Source organism: Drosophila montana, unplaced genomic scaffold (assembly GCF_035044405.1).
Source record: "Drosophila montana isolate Dmon_TW-CO22-7 unplaced genomic scaffold, ASM3504440v1 contig_3733_1, whole genome shotgun sequence".
NCBI lineage: Eukaryota > Metazoa > Arthropoda > Insecta > Diptera > Drosophilidae > Drosophila > Drosophila montana.
The window spans coordinates 2,814,991-2,841,822 of record NW_026998620.1 but is presented as its reverse complement, the minus strand read 5'-3'; the positions used below and the strand labels follow the sequence as shown (position 1 = coordinate 2,841,822).

The window sequence follows — 26,832 nt, the reverse complement described above, 5'->3', positions numbered from 1 at the left end:
GCATGCAACATTGCTATTTATGAACTCAACGAGGCTGCCACACCCTTCGCTCGCTGTGCACCATAAATCGCAGCAGATAAATTTCATTCTCGGATTTCGTTTTGCTTTTACCACAACGGCGCGGCTTACATAGCTGGGCTCTGTCTGCCCTTTGGCCAGCCAAGAAAATATTATTTAGCTTACTCTAACAAACAGTTGGTGCCATTAACTATGCTCAGTCTTTTGTCGCGAAAAAGCTAAACTGAGTACGGCAATATTTAAATTTTAAAAATAGAAGAAAAATATATTTCTTTTGATTTCTATTCTATTCCCATTCCAAACTATTAAAAAAAATCCGGCTGGGTTTCGAACCCAGACCCAACTGTCCGGCTAAACTGGCTCGCTTTACTCTAACGTTGCTTGACGCTTGCAATTCCCAACAAGATAAAGCTTCAACAAGGAGTTAAACATTTGTAATCATAGAGCAAGATATGCTATTAATAGAGTCGGGTACTTATTTTTTTTGGGAATAAACAATATTAAGAGAATAAAAATCAACATTAACGGGCCAACTTCACATTATTACTTATTATTTATTGTTAATTATCATATTTAAGAACTTTGCTGTAGAAACAAATTTTGTGATTCGAAACTTTTTGATATATATATATTTTGAGGTGCATTTGATATAGTATTTCGGCTTCGGTGCGTCGAAAATTGTGCATTCTTTCAGTTTCGCAGACTGGATTAAAATCGTTTTCATGCTCCTTCGCCAGGCGGCCGGCAGAGCCGCACACACAGAACACACAGCACACAGTTGCCCATTTTATTTATGTCAATCTGTGTGTGGCTGTGTTGTACTTGTTGGCCGTTGGCTGCTTGGCAGACAAAACTTGGCCTGCCAGTAGGCCCGGTCAGTACATATATTCGAGAAAATAAATAAATAAAAATAAATAATCAGCTGGCAGCGACAGGAAGAGGGCGTGCCCCTTTGCTGTTGCGAGTAAAAAGGTGGCGATGTTGCATTATTGTTGCTATTTAATTATTTATATGATATTTTTTTTTTTAATTTTCACTTTAAAATACCACTGATAGTTTTCAGTGGTGGCTGTTGCGCTGTTATTTATTTTCTTTGTGGTGCACTGCGTTTTTAATGCATTTAAATTAATTACATTCTTAATGTGACCATAATCCCTGCCATGCGTTAAATGACTTTTATATTTTTTTTTATTATATGGCCCAACTAAATACCATACTCTAAAGCCCTGCAAACGCTGTTAAAAATAGTGGATTAATTATGTGAAACAGGCACAAGGTTTTACTCGAAGCAAATAACATTAGGTTGAGAATTGAATCAGCTGAATATTTAACCAGTTAATTTCATTTGCGCTTATTAAAACTTAATGGACTTTAAATAGAGCAATAAATAGCGCTGCACGCCACGTTTATCAGTCGTATCTTTCGAATATTTCAATATGGAGGCATTAAAAAAAATTAATAACGAATGGCAAATTACAATTTCATATAGTCCAACGTCAATTGAATCAGCGAGGGGCGTGCAAGAGCCAGGATAACACACACACACAGCTTGAGCCGCAATAAAATCCTGCAGCAATTACCAATTTTTTTTTTTTTTTTTTGCTGCTGCTTCTGATGCTCTTGGCCACATTTGCAACACGCATTTAATTGCTTGTCAGTGCGGCACATAGTAGCACAGTACTTGTTATTATTATTGTTGTTGTTGCTGCTGTTCTTGTTGTTGTTATTATTATTGTGGCCGGGGCATTTAATTTGCTGAACAGCGTGCGCTTGTCACAATAAAAATCAGTCAAGTGCAATTTAACCCCGGCAAATGCACCACGCACAGTGGACGCTGAAAATATTTGTAACAGCATAAGCGAGAGCAAGCGGAGTGCCTTTCTATGCGATTTTCAAAAATGTCAAGCATCATTGAGGCTATGTCATTGTCAGTAAAAGAGCTGTCTCTTTAACTCACTCTCACGCTGTCTTGCAACTAACGCCTTTCTATGCGATTTTCATGAATTTATGTAATGCTTGCTTGCAAGCTTCATGTGTTTTTTTGAGTTTGTAAAACATCGTCTGCTGTAAGAATGCACGTAATACGCATAAACGAGAGCAAGCGGAGTGCCTCTATGCGATTTTCAAAATGTCAAGCATCATTGAGGCTTTGTATTTATCTATAAGAGAGTTGTCTCTTTAACTCACTCTCACGCTGTCTTGCAGCTAACGCCTATCTATGCGATTTTCATGAATTTATGTAATGCTTGCAGACTTCATGTGTTTTGTTGAGTTTGTCAAACACATGCATGTGCAACTTCTGCTGTAAGAATGCACATAATACGCATAAACGAGAGCAAGGAGAGTGCCTTTCTATGTGATTTTCAAAATGTCTAGTATTATCGAGGCAGTCATTATTTATAAAAGAGCTGTCTCTTTATTTCACTCGCACGCTATCTTGCGACTAACGCCTTTCTATGCGATTTTAATGAATTTATGTAATGCTTGCAGACTTCAAGTGCTTTGTTGTGTTTGTCAAGCACCTTCTGCTGTAAGAATGCACTTAAATAGAGAATGTCAAGATATGATTTGTAAATTTCAGAGTCAAGACCCTGTGAAACAATGAAAAGCGACCACTGTGCGACGGCGGTTGTCCGCACTTTGTTAGCCTCGACAGTGGCGAGGGTTTTGGGCTCGCAGTCATTGGTGTGGCATTGCACTACCAATGGCTGTGACAGTTGCATTTGCAGTGGCATTGGCGGTGGCTGTAAGTGGTTCGCCGTTGAAATGCCTTTGGCGACGCGTATGGAATTTTTGACAGCCCATACGAGTCGACTGCCCAGGCCAAATAACAAGCAAACATGAGAATTCAATTTGTTAATAAAATAAATCTGCTCAATTTGGAAGCCCTGCAAGGCCCTGGCACACACACAAGCTGCGAGTGAAATTATAACCGCAGCTGTTCAATCGATTTCTTAATGACAGGTGCATTTAATAATGTATTTGCTTGCATATATTATTTCAAAGGTTTTAATTTACAGTAAAAAGGGATACGGATACTTTAACCCAACTTCGTACCGTTCATCGCATTTCTGTTAAATATAAACCTCTGATCGAAATCGAATGTCTCTTATGTGATATTCAAATATTATAACCCGATCAAGTTTATTTTCTACACAAAATAATCGCATGTTTGAAAGATGATTGATTGAATGCTGATTTTTTTATTAGAAAAACGTCGACTTCAATTTGAGAAACAATTATTTTGCAAAGCATTATTGAAATAATTTATGGCGCATGATTAATATATTGCTTTTTTGTCATGTAAACTTTGTCGGGCAATTTGTTTTATTAATGTGCGCCGCAAACTAAAATGTTTGGCAATTCAAGATAATTAAATCAATTAACTTAATTAAATTTCGCAGAAATTATTTGTTTGCAACTCCTGAGCACATCAATCTACGATCTTTACAACTAATTGGACTTTTGTCAAGACTCTTAAAAACTAGTCAAACTATCAAATTTCTACATTAAAAAATTTGTTTTCTAATTGTGGAATCATAAAATTCAACAATTGAAAATTGGGCACGTAATAATTACAGGCTGGCAGTCAAAATGCTTTTAGCAATTCACGTGATGAGTTTTTAACATTTTTATTATTGTTTGTTTGTTTTGGTTTTTTTTATCTGCAAAATACAATTTATACACATCTTTTCAATGGCGAGTGTGACATTCTACACGCGAAAAAACACGCTGATATGCGATGACAGACTGTAGATAAAGTCACTCAACAAAAATAGTCGATTGTTTATTGTTGTTGTTCTTGTTGGGAGACAATGTCACTTGGGAGTGCCATCATTGTCTCAATTTGTGTTTTGTTTAATTTCATTCGAAGAGATAGAAAATCAAGTGCATTTAAAATAAATAGTTCGCCTTTTTTCATATGACATCCGCTGTGGGATGATGTGATATGAATGTTCGTAACTCTTGCAATTAGCGTCAAGCGTGGTTGTTATCGCAATGTGATTGACACACACACACACACACATACACACACGCACACTCACCTTATATAAGTCCAACCCACACCCATAACTCTTGACACACGTTAGATATTTGTTTGTTTAGGTTCAAAGTTAATTAAATGTGAAATATCAATCTGTGGCAAGCATGCAAACGCAATTATATGCCTGTCTTTGTACAAAATGCACATTATCAGCTATATTTTTTTAGCTAACCTGAATTGTTCGTGCTCTGAACACGTCTATAGTCTATAGTCTATAAATACCGACGCGTGCAGACAACGCGTTTCGATATGCGACAGACAAGTTCAAATATTTGGCACTCTCCATTTCTGATTGAACAACCTTTGGGGGGAACTTTCGCTGGCCGGATTGTTCTTTTGTGGTGCCTAATTAAACAGCTGCCAATGATAATAACAGCAACAATTGAGCACAAACAAGAAGCTCGACAAAGACGTTTAAACAGAACAACGTCATAGCATGGCAACTAGTCATCCACAAAAGTTGAAGTTGCTGTATGATGGTGAGACGCCGCCCCACTGCGAGCAGTTAAAATTTAATTAACGACGTTGCAGAAAATTAGCATAAATTATTTAATTAAAGGTAAGTGCCAGCCGCGACCAGAGTTAGCAGAGATCGCAGCCGCAGCTGGCGCGTAGTTAACAGAATCATGTGTTAATTTTTTAATGGCATTTCATAAATCTTTTAACGCCTGGCCGAAACCACTTCAGGCCACAGCCACACCCCTTCCCCTCCCCCCACCCCTTCCCCTTGCTCGCTTTTAACGAGTGGAGCATTCCGTCTAATTGGTCGACTGCATTTAAATGCACATAAAACGTTTGCCAAAACAATTCTATTTAATTGGCTAATGAATTTAAATACGCTTGAAATAGAATGGTAAACAAAATTGTTAAACGCATGAAATTGCGTATAAACGAAGAGTTTCACATTGTGCACAATTAGCCAAATGCAAATAACAAATGGAATAGTTTTGTTTCCTTTTTTTCTATACCCTGTTCCAACAAAATGGCCAAAATGAAAGGGTTTGCATATGAATTATTCGATTAAAAAACTTTATGCAGGATAACTCCCAGTTAAGCACATCACACTGAATAAATCCCACTTGTGGTTCATGTTTTTTATACCCTGCACCCATTGAAAATGGGTAAAAGGGCATAATGTATTTGTGCAAATGTATGTAATAGGCAGAAGGAAGCATCTCCAACCCTATAAACTACTATATATTTTCTTGATCAGCATCAATAGCCGAGTCGATCTAGCCATGTCCGTCTATCTGTCCGTCCGTCCGCCAGTATGTATGAACGCAAGGAGCTCAGGACCTATAAGAAGAGACTGAAATTTTAGCTGTAGGTCCTCCTAGTCCCCGCGCAGATCGAGTTTGTTTCCGATATTCGATAGCTTGCCCCGTTTCCAAGTCATCGATACAAATCGATATCGAAAATCTGTTTTTTGGGCAATCTCGGTAATAATAATCTAATCACCAAACTTGACATGTAGCTTCTAGAATAGTATATACATATCAAGTATGTTTCATTTTATACCTATTGCCAGTTGGAAGAAGAAGGTTCAGGGTATCCCCTAGTCGGGAGCTCCCGACTAGTACCTCTTATTTGTTTATATCAGCATTATGTACAAAACGGCGACAGTTGCCGGACTTAACGCAAATTCTATAATATTTAATGCTGCTCTTGTTAGCCAGCCAACAATGATGGCCAAAACGGACGGAGGGCAAAAAGTGCGCACAATTAGTTTCATTTGTTGCCTCTTGCTGTTGTTTTATGGTAAATAAATAGAAACCGCAGCAGAAACTATTGTTATAAAAACATTTTCATTGCCTTTTCAATATGCACAATGAGAGGGCAAAATTGCAAATTGATTTGTGAGGTTTTATAAAAATACGCATTCACTCGGCTTTTATGCTGACCAGCTGACCAGCCCATCCCCGCCCCTTGCCCACACTTCTGCTCCGCCAAGCGCTGCAACAAAGAACTTGCACTTTTTTGCAGGCTCATGCATTTTTAATCATGCTTTCAAATGCAGCATATTCCAATTAAAATAAACATTTACACAAATTTAATTAACTTATTCGTGTATTTTCGTAGAGTTCAAATATGAGTAATAACAGAGTTGGAGTGCTCTAGGCGGGTGTGCCTGACTATAAGATACCCTAAACCCAAAGCTGAGCTACCTTTGAAATCATTTTAGCTTCCTTTTACACACAAAGACATATTTCCCTTGGCCACATAACATGGGAAATGCCTTGATGATTAACTTTGTATAAATACTAAAGATCACCAAGATTTTATATCAAATAGAAAAAGAACGTTATTTAGGATTTAACTGTACCATTAATCGCTCAAAGTGGAAAAACTATTTTCAAAATATCAAGTCTATCAATGATATGGTATTTTCAAGCTGTAACTATAGATACACAAATACTAAAGATACCAAGGTTTCACCTCCAATAAAAACATGATTACAATTTCAATTTAACGGGACCATTTATGTTCAACTATGTTCAAATACCAAGTCTCTGAGATCGACTTCATCAATTATAAGAACAGATGGACATGGCTAGATCTAATCGACACTCAGCCTGAATATAATGTCAAACATGATTTCTTCTGCCTTTTAGATAAATTGAACAGACCCATTAAAAATTTATATTATATATTAAAATCTATAGATAGCTCTTTAGCTGAATATCCAAAATTGAACACAATTATAAAACAAGTAGAAACAAGTTTGCAGTTTAATAGCAGCTTAAACAAACAACCTGCCAAGCCAATTAAGAGCTCGACTTTCGCGATTAGACGCCACGTGAGCCGTATAGTCGTAAGATACTAATTCTAATTTCAATCGATCGATACACAATTTTTTATTCCTATTCAACTTATAGAGTTTTTCTGCAAAATTTCATTACCTTTTTATACCCTGAACCCATTACTAATGGGTAAAAGGAGTGTAATGTATTTGTGCAAATGTATGTTACAGGCAGAAGAAGCCATCTCCGACCCGAGCTAGATTACTTTTCAAGTAATCGATAAAAATCGATATCGACACACTGTTACTTGAGCAAATCTCGTAATTTATAAGAGCTAGAGCCACCAAACTGGACATGTAGCTTCTAGAATAGTATACATATATCAAGTATCTTTCATTTTATAGCTATCGCCACCTCCCTACCCGCTACCACTATATAGCTATTAATCAATTGAATAAACTAATTTGTACTGCCGACCAATTGAAGCCACATTTTAAGTGTAATTGACTTTTTGAGAATATACAAATATTCTGTAGTACAATAAGATCTACTGTTTGAAATTTCATCAAGATTGGTTAAGAAAAACAAAAGTTATTAAAGAAAAGGTATAGAGGTTGACCACGTGTTTGCGGCAGCCAGCGCAAATTGCAAGAATTTCTGTATACATGTACTCACACACATTCACGCGCGTCTTTATTGAATTCTATTAATAGCATTGCAATTACGATTGTATTGCATTCTGTGCTGTGTGTATGTTCTTGAGGAAACTATTTCTTTGTTTGTCAATTTACTTTATTACTGCTAAAGCAAACGAGCCGTATTTGGTGTTGGTTCAGGGGACCCCCTAGTCGGGAGCTCCCAACTAGAGCCTCTCACTTGTGTTATATATCTACAGAAAACTTAACATTTTTACAATCCGTAATCGATATTGACAATGAGTATTGAGGTAGCACACGATAATAAGTTTGTACAACAGTAAAAAATATTAATTTTATTACGTTCGACAGAGTTGGCAAAAACTAACTTAGATAAGCAGTATATAAATATTTAACTAGAATGTTTACAAGTAGCCTACCGGGCTTATCTTTATAGCGTTTCACCGCAGAAACATTCATTTGTGTAAATCTCAAAGCTGCTAAATGTCACAGTCATAATTCAATTTTTTTTTATGGAAGCAGAATTCCGCAATAGTATAGCGTACTGCGCAACCTCCAAAGCTTATCTAAAAAAAAAAGTATAAGTTTTTGCGCTAGCCAAAAGACAATGCTGCAGCAGTTAGGTGAGATCAGTTTCCGATTATTTAAATTAAATATTTAGAGAGTTGGCTTTCAGTAACTCTTATTATTTTGGCAAAACATTTAAGAGAACATTTTCTGCTACTAGTAATTCAAGCGATTTGTGTGCATGTGACGGCTTCATGTTGCCAACTTATGACGCAGGCGACGCAACAGCTGCTGTCTTTTGTTGCTTTCTGTGATGTCTGTACCCCAAACCAAATGCATATGCTTAGGTAGGAGGGTATACTGTATTTGTGCAAGTGTATGTAACAGCCGATCAGGATGACAAGCTGTGCCGATCTAGCCATATCCTGATGTCGAAAACTTAAAAGGATCCAAGTGAGCTTAACATTCCCGCATCGTATTTTCTCACATATACATATACGCATTAAAAATATTTTTGTTTTTGAATACCCGCACCGCCCGAAATTGGAAAACAAAGAAAAGTAATTTTGAAGAGCAGGAAATTTATTTTGTAAGCCATATCTAAGCTCTAAAGATCGGACAATAAAGACTGAAGTAAATCAAAAACGCATTCTCCAAACTGTGTTTCTAAGGAAGAATAAAGCTAGAATATTTGCAAAGGCTAGTTGGCGATTCAGGGTATCTCCAGGTCGAGCACTCCCCATTCGAGCACTCTCTTGTTTATTTTCTGGCCAGCAGCAGGTGGCGACTGTGTATTCTTATTTGCTTATGAGTTGACGTAACAGGGTGTCCTGTTTTTAAGTTGAAATCAAAAATGGCAAATGCAAAAACCTTTTAGCGCAACGTTAATTTTAATAAACTCAAAACTTTGGCCTAACTCGAGAGTTGGCCCATAAATTCGATGTGGAATTTGGCTTAGGCTGCCTTAAGCTGTCCGCCCAAAAAAAAGCAAAAACAACGACAACAACCATATTTTGGCTTGTGTACAGTGTGTTACTAATGAAAATTTATGAAGTTGGCAGTTGCAAAATAAAAACGAGCGTATTACTTAAAATTATGGAGTTGCAACTTTTGTTTCAAATGAAATTATGGCTCATTATTTTACGATAAGCTGAAGTGCGGCTCATGAATTATGCTGCGAGCATGCATTTGCGAGAGCTCCGACTCAGCCCGCAGCTAATCCAATATTTTACAGAGCTGCAGCAATTCATCGAACAAAACGGATTGCCACATGAAGGATGTGTGCAGGGCTCCGAATCAGAGTCTGGTGCTGGGCCAGCACATTTCTCATCCGAGATTAATGAGCCACCCGCTGAGATAAGTCTAGCGAGTCTTCCGAGTAATCTGCGATAACGCTGCGTATACTTTATGGGGGCAACAGCACACCTGGTGTGTGATGAGGAAAAAAAAAACACTTCCGTTGCATTTGAGACTCAGTTGTCTATCAGCTTTATCAGCTCTAGGTTGATGTGTGGTTACATGCAAATGATGCGAGATTAAATGCTGTTTTTTATGATTTCATAGATGGGCAAACATTTGCCAGTTGTCTGGTAAGATTCCGAGGAACTGAATGCCTAATGCAGAATCATAAAAGGCATAAAGATTGTTCACCAGCAAAAACACAGCTGCTAAAATCAGCTGTCGCACTGCCTAACACATACATATTTGTATATACATATTTGTATAAATATTTTCACCGTAAATTACGCGAGTCGGCCGACGCCGGAGGCACCATAAAGCCCTAGGCATCTTATAAATACGGAACTGGAATTCCGTCAGCGTCATTCCATTTTCAATTTGTAACCGTAAGGTCGACTAACAGACACCCGAGTGCGTATTAATCTGAAAGGAAAAACCCCAAAAGTACCAGATATCACAAATAACTCTTTAAACACGTGAGTGCCCATTGTTTAAGCTATTGTAAGAGATTCGAATCGATCGATTTAGTCAGCGATTACCATAGTCATATTGGCCGCCTATTTGAACAGTTGTCGTTTATTCCATTTAGCATTTAGCGCAAGTGGCGCAGGTCGACATTAATTTTTGGTGATTCAGCTCGCGTTCATACGTCAACTCATAACGCAATATTATTTGGTGTCATGTGCTCAAAATAGCTCGCACTATGTTTTTAATTAGACTATAGTCCGTTTTTTTTCTGATCGTTTAAAAAGGCGTTTACAACTTGTCAGCTACGTGATCAGTTTGATCACAATTCATTTAGAATTCATTATAAGGGTTGATTACAGATTTCGTTCGTATTAGCTTCTTAATAGGCAGCACATGAATCGAGTTATCCCCGAGACAAAAATACATTAGTTGATTAATAATTATCAGCCAATTAATATCAGATTATACACTGCATAAACCAAGCAATTTATCTGAGCTTGCAATAACTAAAAGTTGAGCAATGAAAGTAGCTCAAGATATTTTGGAAGTATAACTATTTCCAAGTATATCACGTTATGCCACGCATAAACTAAGTAATTCACATGAACTAATTCCACATTTAGTCTGGCCTGTTAGTAGAAGTTAAGCAAGCGTTGCGTAACCTTCAAATAATTAAGGATCATTAACAATTTTTAGCCAAACAATATCAGGTTATGCACTGCATAAACCAAGTAGTTTATCCGAGCTCGTAATAACTAAAAATTGAGCAATGAAAGTATCTCAAGATATTTTGGAAGTATAACTATTTCCAAGTATATCACGTTATGCCACACATAAACTAAGTAATTCACATGAACTAATTCCACATTTAGCCTGGCCTCTTAGTAGAAGTTGAGCAAGCGTTGCGTAACCTTCAAATAGTTTAGGATATTTAATAATTGTCAACCAAACAATATCAGATTATGCACTGCGTAAACCAAGTAGTTTATCTCAGCTCGCAATAACGAAAAATTGAGCAATGATAGTAGTTCAAGATATTTTTTTTGAAGTATAACTTATTGCAAGTATATCACGTTATGTCACGCATAAACTAAGTAATTCACATGATCCAAATAGCACATCGAACTCTCCTAAATTAACGAGTACATTCCACATTTAGCCTGGTCTTTTAGTAGCACTTGAGCAAGCGTTGCGTTACCTTCAAAAAACGAAAAGCGTGTACGAAATGTCTATAGGCGAGCTGGGCAAATATTTTGGGTAAATCACCGACAGAAATTGTGTTTATTAGTGCAAGTGTTTTTTTTTCTGTTTTCTGTTTTGTCTTGTTATTTTTATTTTAATCCGGAAAATTCGGTTATGCTGTTGGCAAGTTTTTGGGACTTGAAGTTGAGAGAGACAAGCGTCTTAATGAGTGAACAACAATTAAAATGTCGACAATCTGAAGTCTATGCAAATTAACTTACTTTGCTGGCAACTTCATTTGAATTCGTTACGTATGCGGGCGCCCCTCGACCCCCCCGACCGAGATCGTGGGCGTGGCCAAGGAAATGCCAAAGGGCGCCCGGCAGCAGCAAAAATAACAAGAACAGCAGGCGACAACGGCAAACAACACCCTGCTGGGGTAAAATATGATGTGACCGAAACGGGACCTGAGAAAAACAACAAGAACCACTTCCGTTTCCCGTCAACACACAAACACACACAAACACACAAACACACACACACAGGCACAAGAGTCCAGTGTAGTTGCTGCTGCTGCTGTCAATCAAGACGTGCAACGTTTTTAGCATAAACACAAACTGACTTTGTTGTTGCTGCCACACAAGCTGCTGTTGTCAAACTTTGTTGTTGTGTGTCGTTGTGTGTTGTTGTGTGTTGTTGTGTAATTGCTGTTACGCTTTTCCAAGTTATTAAGTGACTTTGTTGCTGCTGCTGTTGCTGTTGCAACATAATCTTCTGATTATGACAAGTTGCTGCTGTCCCAAGCGAAACGCAAATTACACTCGACAACTTTATACTGAGTGTGCGTGTGTGTGAGTGTGTGTGTGCGTGTGCGTGTCCGCGTTGCCTACTTTCAGGCTAGCCCCTAATTGATGGGGCGAAATTAATTTAAGTTTTGGCTGCCGCTGCCAATTTGCAATTGAAATCCTTGGAATGCAACACTCGCCGCCAACTGTTGCATTCCACATTAGCATCGACAGCTAATTGCCATTAATTATAAATTGAACTGGAAGCGAACATAAATTTGTGCAACTGATATACGCGAATGTCTCAACTGTCAAATGCAACATATGAGTTATTTGAACGGCATGGTTATCATACCCTCTAAACTTGGCTAAATAGAAGAGGGTATATTGGAGTCGAATCATTTATATCCGTATAATGATCAAAATGCAAGTGGAACCGAAACGCAAGTGAAAACTATGAAAATTTAAAAATGCTGTTGAATTTGAACCGGTGACCTTTCGCTTAGTAGTTCAAACCACGCAGGCTGATAACGTCATGCTGGAAAAGCTCACTTATGCGGAGGTAGAACTTTCCAAAACGTGCTCACTTTTAAAGAAACTCTTTTATGCAAAGATTATGGAAATATTAAATTGATAACAAACAACATAATTTGATCACAAGGCCAATTCCACCATGCTCAAAAAATTTGACATTTTCAAACTTCACATTTTGGTGTTCCGCTGGCAAGTGTCCGTTGTCGGTAACATGTGAGTGGCAAAAGTACTGCTTCTTTAAATAAACAGCTGATCAGTATGCTTTAATTTATTATACGTTGCCTGCCTATACCTAAAAGATTTCCATCAAAAAGTCAAATAATACGATCTCGAAGTTGGGGCATCATTTGTATTTGGCCATCTTTACCGCTAATGATACTTTCGAATTTTTGAATTTTTTATAACATCGATATGAAATTCGATAAATCATCGCAAAAAACACGAATTTTCGGGGCGAATAAACACATTTTTTGAAAATGTCACATATTTTAAAAATGTGAAAAATGTGTTTTCATGTGACATTCGCCAAAAAATGTAAGAAATGTGTACAGTGGAATTAGGCTATTACATAAAAAAAATGTACGAATCGAGGACAAAAATGCAGGGTATTCTCAAGTGCAGTCAGAGTTACATTTGATTTGTTGGTTTTTGCACATGCGTAGGTGTTAATGATGCTTTCAACTGCCGCACGAAGTGGCATTGAAATTGGCTAATTGCACGCTTTTTACCGTCAATTAAGCGCCAGGCAGGGGAATGCGGCGCCCCAACACATAAACAGATGCAGATACAGATACAGATACAGATGCAGATGCAGATACAGATACAGATACACACACATAGATACACGCAAACATTGTGGATGTAGCTCATTTACGACATTAATTGCATATTGATAGTGTTTATTTATTTGTTGTCGCTGTTTGTTTATCTGCCAGCTACTTTTGTAATTGCAGCTGGTTATATTTGTCTTAATCAATCAATCAATTAAACTATGAATGAATTAATTATGGAAGCGCAGTCTGGCCGTCAGCTAAAAAAGTTTGCGACACTTTCAGCGCAAATCGCATTTGGGCAAACTTCATTTGATAAGCTTATCATTAGCAACAGTTTTGCGAGTCGACTCAATTGTTGGTGCTTAAGTTGTCAACACTTTGCCAAATGTTAAATGCAATTTGTGTCTCATGAATATTTATGCCAAATAAGTATAATTAAATATGCTAATTACAGCTGATTGTACGCAAATAATTTGTACAATCATTTGAAATTATAATTCGGGCCCCAAAAACAGCAACAACAACAACAACTCGCCCGTCCAGAAGGATAACACGCATTTTTAAGCTAACAATTTAGCATAAATTCAAATGGAATCTAACAACAATGCTGCGACAACGTGCTGTCGGGCAACTGTTGCCAATTTAAGCAGCAGCAGCAGCAGCAGCCAAATGCCAACAACAAAAAAAATGTGGACAAGAATTAAATAAATTACTTTGTAGCCCGAGCAAAGTTTTAGCTGGCAGCAAACAATTTGTGCAGCTGCCACATGCAGCCGAAAAGGGGGTGGGCCAAGGGGGGACAGCCTGCCACATGGCTGACTAGCCATTTTTAGCTGTCGTGGCTGCATAGAACATTTTGTCTCTTATCTTGGCACAGGTAACGGGGCGCGATCTGCATATTGGCCAGCAGCAACAGCAGCGGCAGCAGCAGATGACACGAAAAACGTTGAGCCAACTAATTTTTTTATCAAGTCAAATGAATTAAAGTTTTAATAACTGGCAAGGGGGCAGACGCCTTCCGGTCTCTCCAGCGCACTATCAAAGTTAATTGAAAATCTAATGGCTAGTCGCAAGGATCCGTTTACGGGCAGCCTAATTGCAAAAGTGCATCAAAGCAAATTGCTACCAACTATTGACAAGCGCCAACGAAACGTTGACTGGCTGTAAAACAAACTGAAATTGACAGACAGATAATTACGAGCGAGAGCTATTCGTGGGAGGGTGCCGAATACCAAACACCCTTCCATATAAAAGATATATATATACCCTTGCATATATACAATACTTTAATCAAGACTCAAATGCGTATCTTACTTTCTTTCGTACATCTTTAAAATCGAAGTCAATGCGAACCTTACTTTTGATTAGATTAAAAAGATATGAATACCCCTATTAAAAATGTTATAATTTATAAAAATTGCCATATTTCGAATTCTAATCGTAAAATTCAAACAAAAAAAAAAAACAAATATACATTTTAATTAAAACATTTTTACCTAATATTATTTTGTGACATTTTTGCGCTTGAATGAATATTAATTATTTTTAAATCATTTAACAAATGCCGATTAAATTTATATTTTTACTAAATACATTTAAAATATTTTATAGAGTGTGCATAGTATCTTTTGGTGACATTCTTGAGATTGAAATTAAGAACCATTAAGATATTGAAATATTTGAAAGAAAAATTAAAATCTATGCGAAGTAAAAGTCAGATGTTGATGAGAGTTTGCTCAATCGTGAGATTGATAAGGATATATTAAATAACAAACAAGTTTTATTTTTCAACGAAAATTTTCAAAGTATATTCAAATTAAGCTGACCCTTAAATGAAGAATAAAGATAGCTTAAAAGCCAGTAAAAGACAATAATTTGGCCAGACGAACATGACTATACTCTTCGCTTGATTCTGATTAACAATTAATATAGTTTATGGGTGCATACGTGCTGAAATCTATTTAAAATTTCATGACAAGCACATAATACCCAAGTGCAGAGCGTCTAAAATTATAAATAGAGCTTAATAATACTTAATGCTTATGCAATTTACTAATTCATAAAGCAAATGTCAATCTTAACACGCACCTGTTGTGGACAGCGAAAGCTGCAAGCATAAATATCCATTTAAAGCAAGTCCTTGGTGACAAAATGTTGCAATTTAATTTATAACCAAAAGGCAGCCTTTGTGCAAACAAAAAGAGCCCGAAAGAGGTTTTCATTTGAGCGCTTGACACGCCGAGGAAGAGGGAAAACAAAATGTTGCCTGGACATGCGCTTTCCACGCTCAAGAGCTCCTGTAACAGGACCAAAACATTTCATTAGTTCAATTAGTCTCAGTAAAGCAACGAGAACTGGCACAGGATTGGGGCAGGTTGCGTTGGGTTTCCAGTGACAGAATTTTAAACGATGATTAGTGTCCTTTTGTTGTGTCACATGAAATACAAGACAAATTATAGTTTGTTTAGCCCCTGGCCGGACACTTAAATGCAAATTTATGGCCAGACAGCGAGACGCAATGCCCTCTATTTACGGTCATTAACACGGGGTTACCCTTTGAACGTGGTCAGGGTTCAGTGCGCCGCCTTTTTTTTTTTGTCTCACATATTAAAACAAGAATCTTGTTTTTTGCCAGTAACTATGCTAAACGGCTTGTCTGCTCGGGTTGAAAGTTTAAGGCCCCTTAAGATATGTCAATATACCCTTATATGTGTACATACATATATAGAAATGTATGTGCACCTTGTCTTTTATTGTTTGTATGCAAATATTTGTTTATTAGTAGTGTATATTTACCGAGCACTTACAAAGTGGCAGCAAAGTGCTTTAGTAATTTGTCACAACTCAGTTTATCAACTAATCAGCCTTCAATATGTTGCGATAATTCAAAGAAAAACAAGAAAGAGTGAAAATTGAATACCCTTATAGTCTTATTGCAGAACGATTGTTACAATGGGAGCCATATAATATAGAAATCCAGATATGTTAGGAGAATAGTAAAGTTCGTAATTGCTGAGTTTGCTTAAGATATCCTAAAAATTTTGAAAGGTCGACTTATTTTGTAGAACTAAAGCTTACGGTTTTACAGATTAGTTTGGAATATTGTGAAGCTCATTCTTCGACAAATTTTTTCTATAAAGTTACATGATATAGTACTTCGATTTTAATAAGATTTGATTTAAGACTTAATAAGAGTAAAACAAATAATATATATTGGTGCAAATGAATGAGAGTCCATAATAAAGATTCATGAGCTGGCATAAGAACGCACTGAGTAGCTAAATCAACATTCTTGACATAGTTTTAATACCATTTTGAAGGGTATTAAAACTAGCATAACTTTTAAACAGGCGTAAAACAATATTTAGCCAACTTATAGTCAAAGCCTACTTCAAGTATATTGTTTATTTCTTTGCAAATTTTGCATTTATTTGGCATTCGTCTTATACCAACAAGCGAGCAATTCAACATAAATTAAAGGCAAGGGAAATTTAATAGCCGAACTACTGATAATCTCGCTGAAGGACACCGAAAACATTTTTGTCATGGCCACTTCCGTTCTCGTAATTAACAAGGTGCTTTTCCGCCTGTTTGTGGCCGCTCGGAAAACTGAAAACTGAAAACTGAGCACCTCGCAGTCGAGAGTTTTCGACAGCAACGTTTTCATTTTGTGTTTTCATTTTCATTGTTTCAGGAATTTGTTGTCCAACTTGTGAATTGCTCAGAGTTTTCCGAAATTGTTTATCGATTGGTAAAAACCTTTCATAACAAAACAAATATGCAAATGATTGGGGTAAAGCTTCAAAGTTTTTTAGTTTTTAATACAATTTAAACAATATTTAACTTAAATAGAATAAATGAGTAGAAAGTAGTTTATATCCTTTGATGAAAGGATCAGGAAAATTCACGAGTTAATGCGGTCCAGCTTGATAAAGAAAAACGCCCTACTTTGAGCCAGCTGGGAAATTAAAATCTTGCTCTAGTCTATTGTCCACATTGAGCGTTGAAAATTTAATGTTACAGCGAGATTATTACGGGGATTTTGTCGTGGGAGGGAGAGGGGGGTGAGCCACAAGTGGCCAGGCCAGGCCGCAGCTAAACGCGTTAATATGCCTAATATGGAAAACTGTCGGAAGCCATGGTCGCACCACTCAGCGCGTTGCGGGCTAACTAATCTAATTATTTGTGAAATGTGCGCGGAGCGTTAAGGAGACGCAAGCACAAAACCGCAGCCCATTGTCTGGCGCAGCAGGTGAAAGTGGAGAGCAGTTGACAGGAGAGGCCAGTTGAAGAGGGGCGAGACACACTGCACAGCACGCGTAACGAAAACTTTGTTAAAGCAAAAGTGCAGCTGCAAAAAAGAAAAATATCTGTGGAAGCCCAAGCCAGGAGCGACAGTGCAAGCCGAGTAGCATTCACTGGTGTCGAGTGGTGCTGTGTGGCATCCGGAACATGGACCTGGACCGAGAACGTGGCGACAACGTGAAATTAGTTGTGCATGTTTGCAACACAAGAGCCGGGCATTAAGAGACAGAGAGAGCTGGCAAAAAGTAACTGTGACCAACTAAATTGCCAGCATGAAGTGTTGCCCCAGCCCAGGCCCGGTCCAGGCGACGCCCGGGACGATGTTGATCAAATTAACAGCATGTGGCCGCTTGCCTTGGCTTCACTTTTCTGTTGCATACTTTTCAGCGGCAAATTTGCTTAAACGGGCCACCTCTGCCTAATTGTTCCACAGAACTTGGCAACTGCAACAATGTGAGGCAGCAGCAGTTGCAACTGTCGCCGACTTTAAGAGCACGAAATACTATTTCAAAGTCAGGCTGCAAATAAATTACAAAATCCGGCAAGCGTTATTATAAATTGCAGCCAGGGGGCAACTGACAGCTGAAGTCAAACTGGCGACTGGAATTCGAAGGTTCTTTAATCTCTGAGAAAGTGTGTGCGTGTGTGCGTCTGTGTGTGTATGTGTGTGTGTATGTGTGTGTTATGTGTTTCTGTGCTGAAGAATGCGGCGTAATTGAAACTTTAACCCAATCACAGTACGTTGGCAAGTTGAAAACAGCAACAAGAACAACAACAAATAGACAGAACGGCACGCCGAAGATTAAATGCCCTTACAAACATATGGTTAAGACGGGTTTTTATACAAGAACTTTATTTGCAACCGATTAATGCTATATATCTATAAGATATGCAGGAATAATGTTGCAAGATTTAGTTGCCAAATTGATCTATGAACAAAGACCTAAGCCTCATAAAAATCTAATGAGACTTGACTGAGTTATAGGGGTGGGAAATTTTGACCTATGTCTATATAGGATATTTGAGGGTACCATTTTTACATGAATTTTGACCAAAAATAATGTTGCCAGATTTAAATGCTAAATGGATCTAAAAGCCAAACCATGGACAAAAATCCAAACCTTATGAAAATCGGTTGAGATTTAACTTAGTTGTGGGGTAGGAAATTTTAACCTATGTCTATACATAATATTTGAGGCAACCACCAACAACGTTGATCACCCATCAGTTAATCAGAACGAACAGTTTTATATAAAGAGATTAGTCAAAAGAATTTAAAGAACAAAAAGTGATTCGGACAAGAACAGATAGAATATTCTACCATGCATGTGGCAGTTTTATGATATGGGGGTCTATATAGAACGGTTTGCCACACAAAAAGTGGAAAAAGTGTTTGTCATATTTTGGCAATTTTTGAAAATTAATTTTTAGGCAAATTTTCACGACAATAACATTAAATCAGGCAAGAATATATACACTTTATAGATTGTCTCCTTTGCATTACAAATATATACAGTGATCGTCATAATTATATTTACGAGACCAATTGTTATATATATACTTTTTTTTTTATAATATTCACTACATTAATTGTTGATATTCCCTTTGATTTGAGCATAATAAATTTGTCGTTATTCCATGCAGATGAACTTAGCAAAGTTTTTCTTTAAAATAAATATGCCGACCACTGTAGTACCCTTCGAAAGGGTATAAAACTAGCCGCAAGAACTTAACGATAAATAAGCAGCAACAACTGCAGCAAGTATGTATTTATTTTTGCTGCTGTCCTTTGATAAATGACTTTGACGGCGCTGCAGGGGGCAGGGAGCAGGGGGGGGGCAGGGGGCGAATTTCAAGTCAGCGAAAAGCCACATTTGAGGCGTGACAGCAACAACAACAACAGCCGCCCCAATGACTTTTCTCATTAGACAGACGACCGAACGTGGTCAAAAAGGGAATCGAACAAAACGTTGCCAAAGCGCCGAACGCAGTCAAAGGGCAGCATGTGTAAAGCAAAAACAACGCAACAGAGACAAACAAAGCAAAAGCAGAGCAAAACGAAAAAAAATGAAACGAAACGAAACAAGACAAAACAAACAATTGGCCAATGCAATGAAGGAAGAAAAAAAGGCAGAAGCAGAAGAAGCAGTTGAAAAACATTGAAAATCGCTGAAACAGTTGCATGTTGGCAGAACTTTGTGAACCGCATACTTCAACTTCAATTTGCCGGCAAAATCGGGTGGGCAGGGGAAGGGGAAGGGGCTGGGGAAGGGAGACGTTGGCCACGCTCGTATTTCATTACCCGAACTGGTATTAAGTGGCAAAGTTTTGTGTTTAACAACTTTTAGCAGTCGTGTGGCAAAAATGAAGAACAAAAACCCGATGAAAGTTGCCGTTGCAACAAGCAGCAGCAGCAAATATAACTAAAAACAAGTAAGACAGCTCTTAACGGGAGTGCACAACTGGGAGATACCCTGTAACCAGCGCGGAGAAGATGCTGTGACTAATATTCGATCTTTCTATTAGAGCTTCGAGATACGCTCAATAAAGCTAATCGATAAAAATCGATACTTATCGATATATAAAACAAGTAAGACAGCTCTTAACGGGAGTGTTCAACTAGGAGATACCCTGTGACCAGCGACTAGAAGATGCTGTGACATATATTCAATCTTTCCTTTCGAACTTCGAGATACGCGGAATTAAACTAATCTGACAATCGATACTTATCGATATATAAAGCAAGTAAGGCAGCTCTTAACGAGAGTGTACAACTAACAGATACCCTGTAACGAGCGCCTAGAAAATGCTGTGACAAATGTTCACTTTTTCCATTAGAGCTTCGAGATACGCTCAACAAAGCTAATCTGAAAATCGATACTTATCGATATATAAAACAAGTAAGACAGTTCTTAACGGGAGAAGTAGGAGAAACCCTGTAACCAGCGCCGAGAAGATGCTGTGACAAATATTCAATATAAAAAGCTCATCTGAAAGTCGATACTTATCGATATATTTATTCGGGGTGCCTGACTTACTATATTCCATTCTATTTCATTATTATTACTTTATTATATTCTTTGAGATCGACGATAGACCACACATATATATTACATATTCCTCTTTCCGCCTGTTGCATACATTCGCAAAGAAATATCAAACCATTTTACCCATTTGCTACGCCTACAGGGTATAAAACAGAAAAAATTAAAGAAAAAAAACAAAAACCGGCAACCGAAACAGAAGTAACTTGCAGGCACTTGACTTAACTGCACTTTGCAACCAGTTCGGAGGGGGGCGTGCAAAGAGGCGTGGCCAGCGTTTAAATGAAAGGCGACAGTTTTGCTGGCGAACTGACAAACGCGATTGCAAGCACATTAAAATGAAGAGGTGCGCTTGGGTTCTGAGAAGACAACTTAAAACACTTGATGGTCCAAAACTTATACACCCCTCATCGTTGTGGCCCATCGTGGGTAAACTTTTGCCACAATGCCATGCATTTTTGATTGGCAAAATCTGCTTGAATCTCAAAAACTTGCTGCGCGACTCGAGCCCGAACTTCCAATTTGCCGGGTACTTTAATTAGCCAAAACGCACTTCGCAAAATGCAACGAACGTCAAAAGTTTTATGCATTGTAATGAAATGCATACATCGCTGGCAACTTTGTTGTTAGCCAACCCCCTTCCCGCTGCGAAAAAGGGGTAGCTGCTACCTCATAAATCTTGTTTGGCCTTCGCATAATGCTTCCAAGTACCTTAATCAAGTGTACATAAGCCCTATAAGCGCTTTAGTGCAGGAATTTGTATTTAACCTTCATGCAAATTAATTGCTTCTTTTTTTTCCCTACTTTTAAACTTTTAAGCTCTCTTAACTGCTGTGCTTCTTTGTTTTACATTCCATCCCTTTTAATATACATATATTTAATAATTTTTTCTTATCATTATCGACATTTTTCAAATTCTACTTTTCCCATTTTTGATACCCTGAGCCCATTGAAAAAATATTAAAATAAAGTGTATATTGATTTTATGCAAGACTATGCAACAGACAGAAAGAAAGACATCCATTTCGACCCCAACAAGTATATATACATATATTCTTCATCAGCAACAAAATCCGAGTCGACAAATATTCGTCTGTCTATCCATAAGTCTAGAGCTATAAATTGGTTGAAATCTTTGATAGTTAGCATTTCCTGTGGCACACGCAGATCGATACTTTAATCGATACTTTCAAAATCGATCAAACTCGCTATCGATAGCCCGTTTATTAAACATATCTTGGAGCTTATAAGTGAGAGAGATGCCAAATTTAGCATATTGCACAGGTCCAAAATATTTAACCTTTTCAAAGTATTCAAACTTTTGGCTCACATATTTAATCCCTCAGAGTGTGGTATGCTATGTAAATATGTGTGTTTTGTGTACTATGTATAGAAAGTTGCTAAAACTTTTGTAACGGCAGCTCGACACCGAGTTTAGGGTATATTCTAGTCGTGCTTTTCGGACTAGAGCACTTCGCTTTTTTTATTATCTCTTTTCTCACACTTTTTCTTTGCAAAAGATAGTTATATTCATTTCAATTTAACTATACATAGAGAAGTTGTAAGTTCATATAAATTAGTTGATTTTACAACAATTTAATTCAGTCTTAGCGCACGGCATTAAAAACTAAGTTGCCTGACAACCCAATCTTTCCATTAGCGCATTTAATCAGTTAGACCTGACGTCATTTGCCGTCGATTGGGCCACGCCCCAGCTTAAGCTAACAAGACAATTACCATAATAGCCAGGTTAAAGTCATAACAAGTACGTCTGCTCTAGGCGAGAGAGTAGTCGACTATGAGAAACTCTCTAATCTAATTAAAACTACTCTCGAAGTTGACCTCACTCTAGAAATTCAATAATCGATAGGCGACTAAAATATGAAAAGTTTTTAACATTTTATAAGAATGTAGCAGAAAGAAAATTTGAAATTTTAAGCAATTGGTTAAATTATTTAGTTCCATTTCATTTACACATCAAAAATGCAATTCGATTAAAAACTATCGATTATGGAAGAATCTAAAAAGGAACCACCCTACTACTTATGAACTAACGCACTCTACTATGAACTACCGATAACTTACTTGTGTACAAAAATTATAGAAAATATATACATTTAATTCGAGGTAGACTTATTGGATTATTATGCCAAATTTAATTTCTCTAGCCCTGAGCTCGACACGATCATGCAAACAGGACATATGAAATGGGTTATTAGACAGTAAAAACAGCTACTAAATATATACATAATATATATTATCCATTTCCACCATTTTCCAACCGTGAGAAAATTTATATTATTTATATAGGTGTTTAAAAATGAGTTTGAAGGCAACCGAAGGAGTTTAAGCTGAAAATGAGTTTGACCGAAGCAAAGTTTAAGCTCACCCACAAAACCTTTGACCCCTATTTACCGGCGGGATGGATTTTCCAAAAAGTGTAAAACACGTCTTAAATTAATGTTTATCGAGAACTTTGGGAATGAATTTGAACCCAAAAAGCCGCCCATCAATTTGCGATCCGCATTTTCCACCAAGAACAGGTGGATTTTATGTAGTGTGAAAAACCTCTCAAATCAATTTTTACAATGTTCTTTGAAAATGAGGTTGATCAAAATGAATATTTGCACACAACCGTTTTCCGCCAATTTTCCATAGTTTTGGGTGGAATTTGCCTAGGTTCCGACTTAGGGTTAACTTACTTAATAACCAGCTCGTACGGATCACGAATCATTCAGGCAGTCAGTCAATAAATGAATAGTTAAGTCAGGTCAAACATTTTTATATTTATAGGGTCGCATATAATAAGTATCTGGTTATATACATTAATGTAACTTTATTCTGCCCGACATATTATTACCATATCAGTGCAGGGTATCAAAGAATTGATGCAGGTGCTGGCCGACTGGGCAAACCATGGTGACCAGGTGTCCACCTGGTTACGTCTTTCGCTGCTTCGAATGCAACAAAAAATGCAATGTCATGCATTAAACATGCAGCTACCGCTTCTCGGTGTGTGTGTGTGTGTGTGTGTGCGTTAGAGCAGGTGAGAAAAAAAGCTAAGACCAGAGTTTTTCATACGTTTTGCGTCATGGCGGGCACTTTAAGCCATAGTGCGGCGGCCACTTTTGCTGCCCTTTGGCCTGCTTGGACGCTGGCCAACAGAGGAGGCGTTGCGCGAGGGGAGGGGGGGGGGCGTGGCTGGAGCGCGCAAAAGTATGCAACGCAATGCTGCACTTTGGCTAAATTACATTTTCAATTTGTCAGTGGCCCCGGGCAGAGGCGGAAACAGCGCCCAGGCAAATGGCCAAAAGCGAAATAGATAAAGCACAAAAGCCCAGCGAATATAATAAAATTTAAATGTAAAAATAAGACAGCACCAGCAGCAGCAGACGGAGGGCGTGGCCAGAGTGCGCCCATCAATGGCAAATTAAGTAGCAACATTGCAAATGTGTTTTTGATATTTTCATTGGACTTGAGATTTTTGGCGCATTATCCAGCAGATTTTTCGGATCTGGTGTCACGCATGCTGAATATTTCATGAGGGGCACCCATATACTCTCTCTCTCTCTCCCCCCTCTCTCTCTCTCTCTTATTGAGAGTCCTTTCGCTTACACAAACTTCCGTTTCGTTTTTTTTAATAACTTTCCATTGTGGCTGTCGGTTTCAGGCACACACAATGGCCTGCCAAGATTCACGACATGTCAACGACTCTCTGTTGTTGCTGCTGTCGTAGCTGCTGCTACACGCTGCTTTATAATTTATGATCCTTGGCTCCATCGACGACTCCTTCGTCATCGCAGCGCAGCGCACACACATGTCGCCAAGTTTCGGTATCATTTTTCAAGCTGCGCCAAAAGTGCATGAATATTAACTGCAAGTGTTTTTCGGTGAACGGCCCGGAACGGCGCAAGCTTTTCCGGCTGCAAACTCCCTGCCATCTTCATCTCCATCTTCATCTTTTACGGTCTACTTGAGCGCCACTTATGATATATTCCTTGTGAAACTTTGAAATGTCAAACAGCAGCGCGTCTGTGAGATGGGACTTCCTGCTAACTTATGCATACGTGTGGCTTAGTTTTTGGCAGCATTTCACAAACTTGATGAAAATTTGCGCAAATTGCCGCTGCTGTCTATTGGAAACGTGTGCTGATGTGGGGCACCTGCTCCTCCCAGCCGGCTAATATGCCCCCAAAGCTTTGGCTAAGCGGACTTAAATGCTGTACAAAGCAGCAGCAGCGGCAGGTAACAAAGCGCTGGCAACACGGATAATTTGCTTAAGCTCAGCAAGCAGAAAATAACATTTTTCGCACAGGTTAACACACACAATGAACGACCTTTGTCCCTTGGTTTGCTCTTGTTTGGCTTTTGCTTATCACATGACCAAAGAAAATTCTCACTGAACAGCTGTCAGCTCCGGGGCAGCTGCTGCAGTTTAAATGTGAATCACCTTTAGCAGAGAAAACAAAAAATCTAAAACAAGCCTGAAAAAACATGACTAATAGTTTGTACAGAAAGGAAAAACAAAAGCCAGACAGAGTGTCAGATAAAAGCTTAGAGCATGGCAAATGACAGACACACAGATACACATGGATACGCACACACACACATACACACACACGCGCGCGCACACACACACACACACACACGCGCGCGCACACACACACACACACACACTGACTGCCTGGCAAATGTTGTCAATTAGTTGGACATCGATAATAATGATCGAATGAGCTGGCATAAAATAAATATACAATTTGGCCCTGATGCCCGTTTAATGGGGCGTATGAGCAATATGAGATAATGCCTATTTAAACAAATTTCGATTTAGGGATGTAATATTAGCAAAGCATCGATAAACGTAGGCTATGGTTGTGCATTTTTAATTTGATTCATTTATTCTAAAAGACCATGTTCAGTTCATGTAAAACTAACTGGTTCACGATCCGAACCTCAAGAACGAGACAAAAGTTCAATTTTCAAACTAATCTTTGATCCTTAGATGTATTTACTTGAATAAAATAGGTAAATTAATTTAATTTTTAGTAACCAGTATTAAAATAATTAAAACACTTTCAAACAAATATTATATAAGAACGAGAAAGAAGGGCTATCTTCGGCACGCCGAAGATTTAATACCCTCGCAGACTCAACCTTTTTATAATGCTCATAGTGCTTTGCCCGCTTCTAAGAAGCACAGGGAAAATAGCTAATGCCGATTATGGTCAAGATATCTTGATAAACAAAAAGTTTTTCATACAAGAACCTCATTTCGACCGATCGTTCCTATGCCAGCTATATGATATTGTAATTCGATGTAAATGAGATTTTGCATAAATGTAGGGAACATAGTGAAACTTATAAATGCCCAGTTTGGTCAAGATATCTTAAAAAAAAAAAAGTTTTCCATAGACCAATGAAATTGTGACCGATCGTTCCTATGATAGCTATATGACATAGTGGTCCGATGTTGATAGGATTTGGTATATATATGAGGCGCATAGTAAAACTAATAAATGCCAAGTTTGGTCAAGATATCTTGAAAAACAAAAAAGTTTTTCATATAAGAAACTACTTTTCGACCGATCGTTCCTATGGCAGCTATATGATATAGTTGCCCGATCCAGCCAATTCCAACAGATGTATTGGGTGCTGCAGAAAGATGAGAGACTAGTTCGCATAGAAATAGACAGACGGATTCGGCTGTTGATACTGATTAAGAATATATATATACTTTATGGGGCCGGAGATGTTTCTTTTATGCGTTACGCATTTCACGACAAAATTATAAGGGTAAAGTTGCAAGGGTATAAAAATATATGGCAAATTTTGTAAGCGCTTTTATGCTTATGTTATAGATAGTGATATAGATAGATAGGGGATAGTAGAAGTTGCGTAAATGAATCTGTATTCTAAAAGAACAATTGACGCTATTCTAAAATTAAACTATATATAATATATGATAACAAACAAGTAAAAATATAAGTTATGCTATGCCCTGTAAAGTGACAGCTCTTCGTCAAAATCTAGAATATTTCAACTTTATGGTAATGGACATATTCTTCATATTGTTACATGACTCCAATAAACTCTGCCAGCATATAAAGCTGGCTTAGAGTGCACAAGTTGAGGCAAGTGAGACTATAATATTTAGGTTTCCGCGCACAAGCGGATCAACAGTTGGCTTTGGCCTCACTTCAAGTGCTGATATAAAAAAAAGCACAAAGTTGCAAACCAAATCGCACATAAGCGGCGCGTTTTGTGGCCCACAACCAGCTTGTCTCCGTTAAGACCATGCCTAGAGAGAAAGGGACAC

The 26,832-nt window shown here is 37.9% G+C and overlaps 1 protein-coding gene across 1 annotated transcript in view; it reads left to right on the top strand.

The window, feature by feature from the left end:
• Positions 1–26,832, top strand: part of LOC135436688 (sodium-coupled monocarboxylate transporter 2) — a 49,079-nt gene that overhangs the window by 10,004 nt on the left and 12,243 nt on the right. The gene's annotated exons all lie outside the window — the stretch shown is intronic.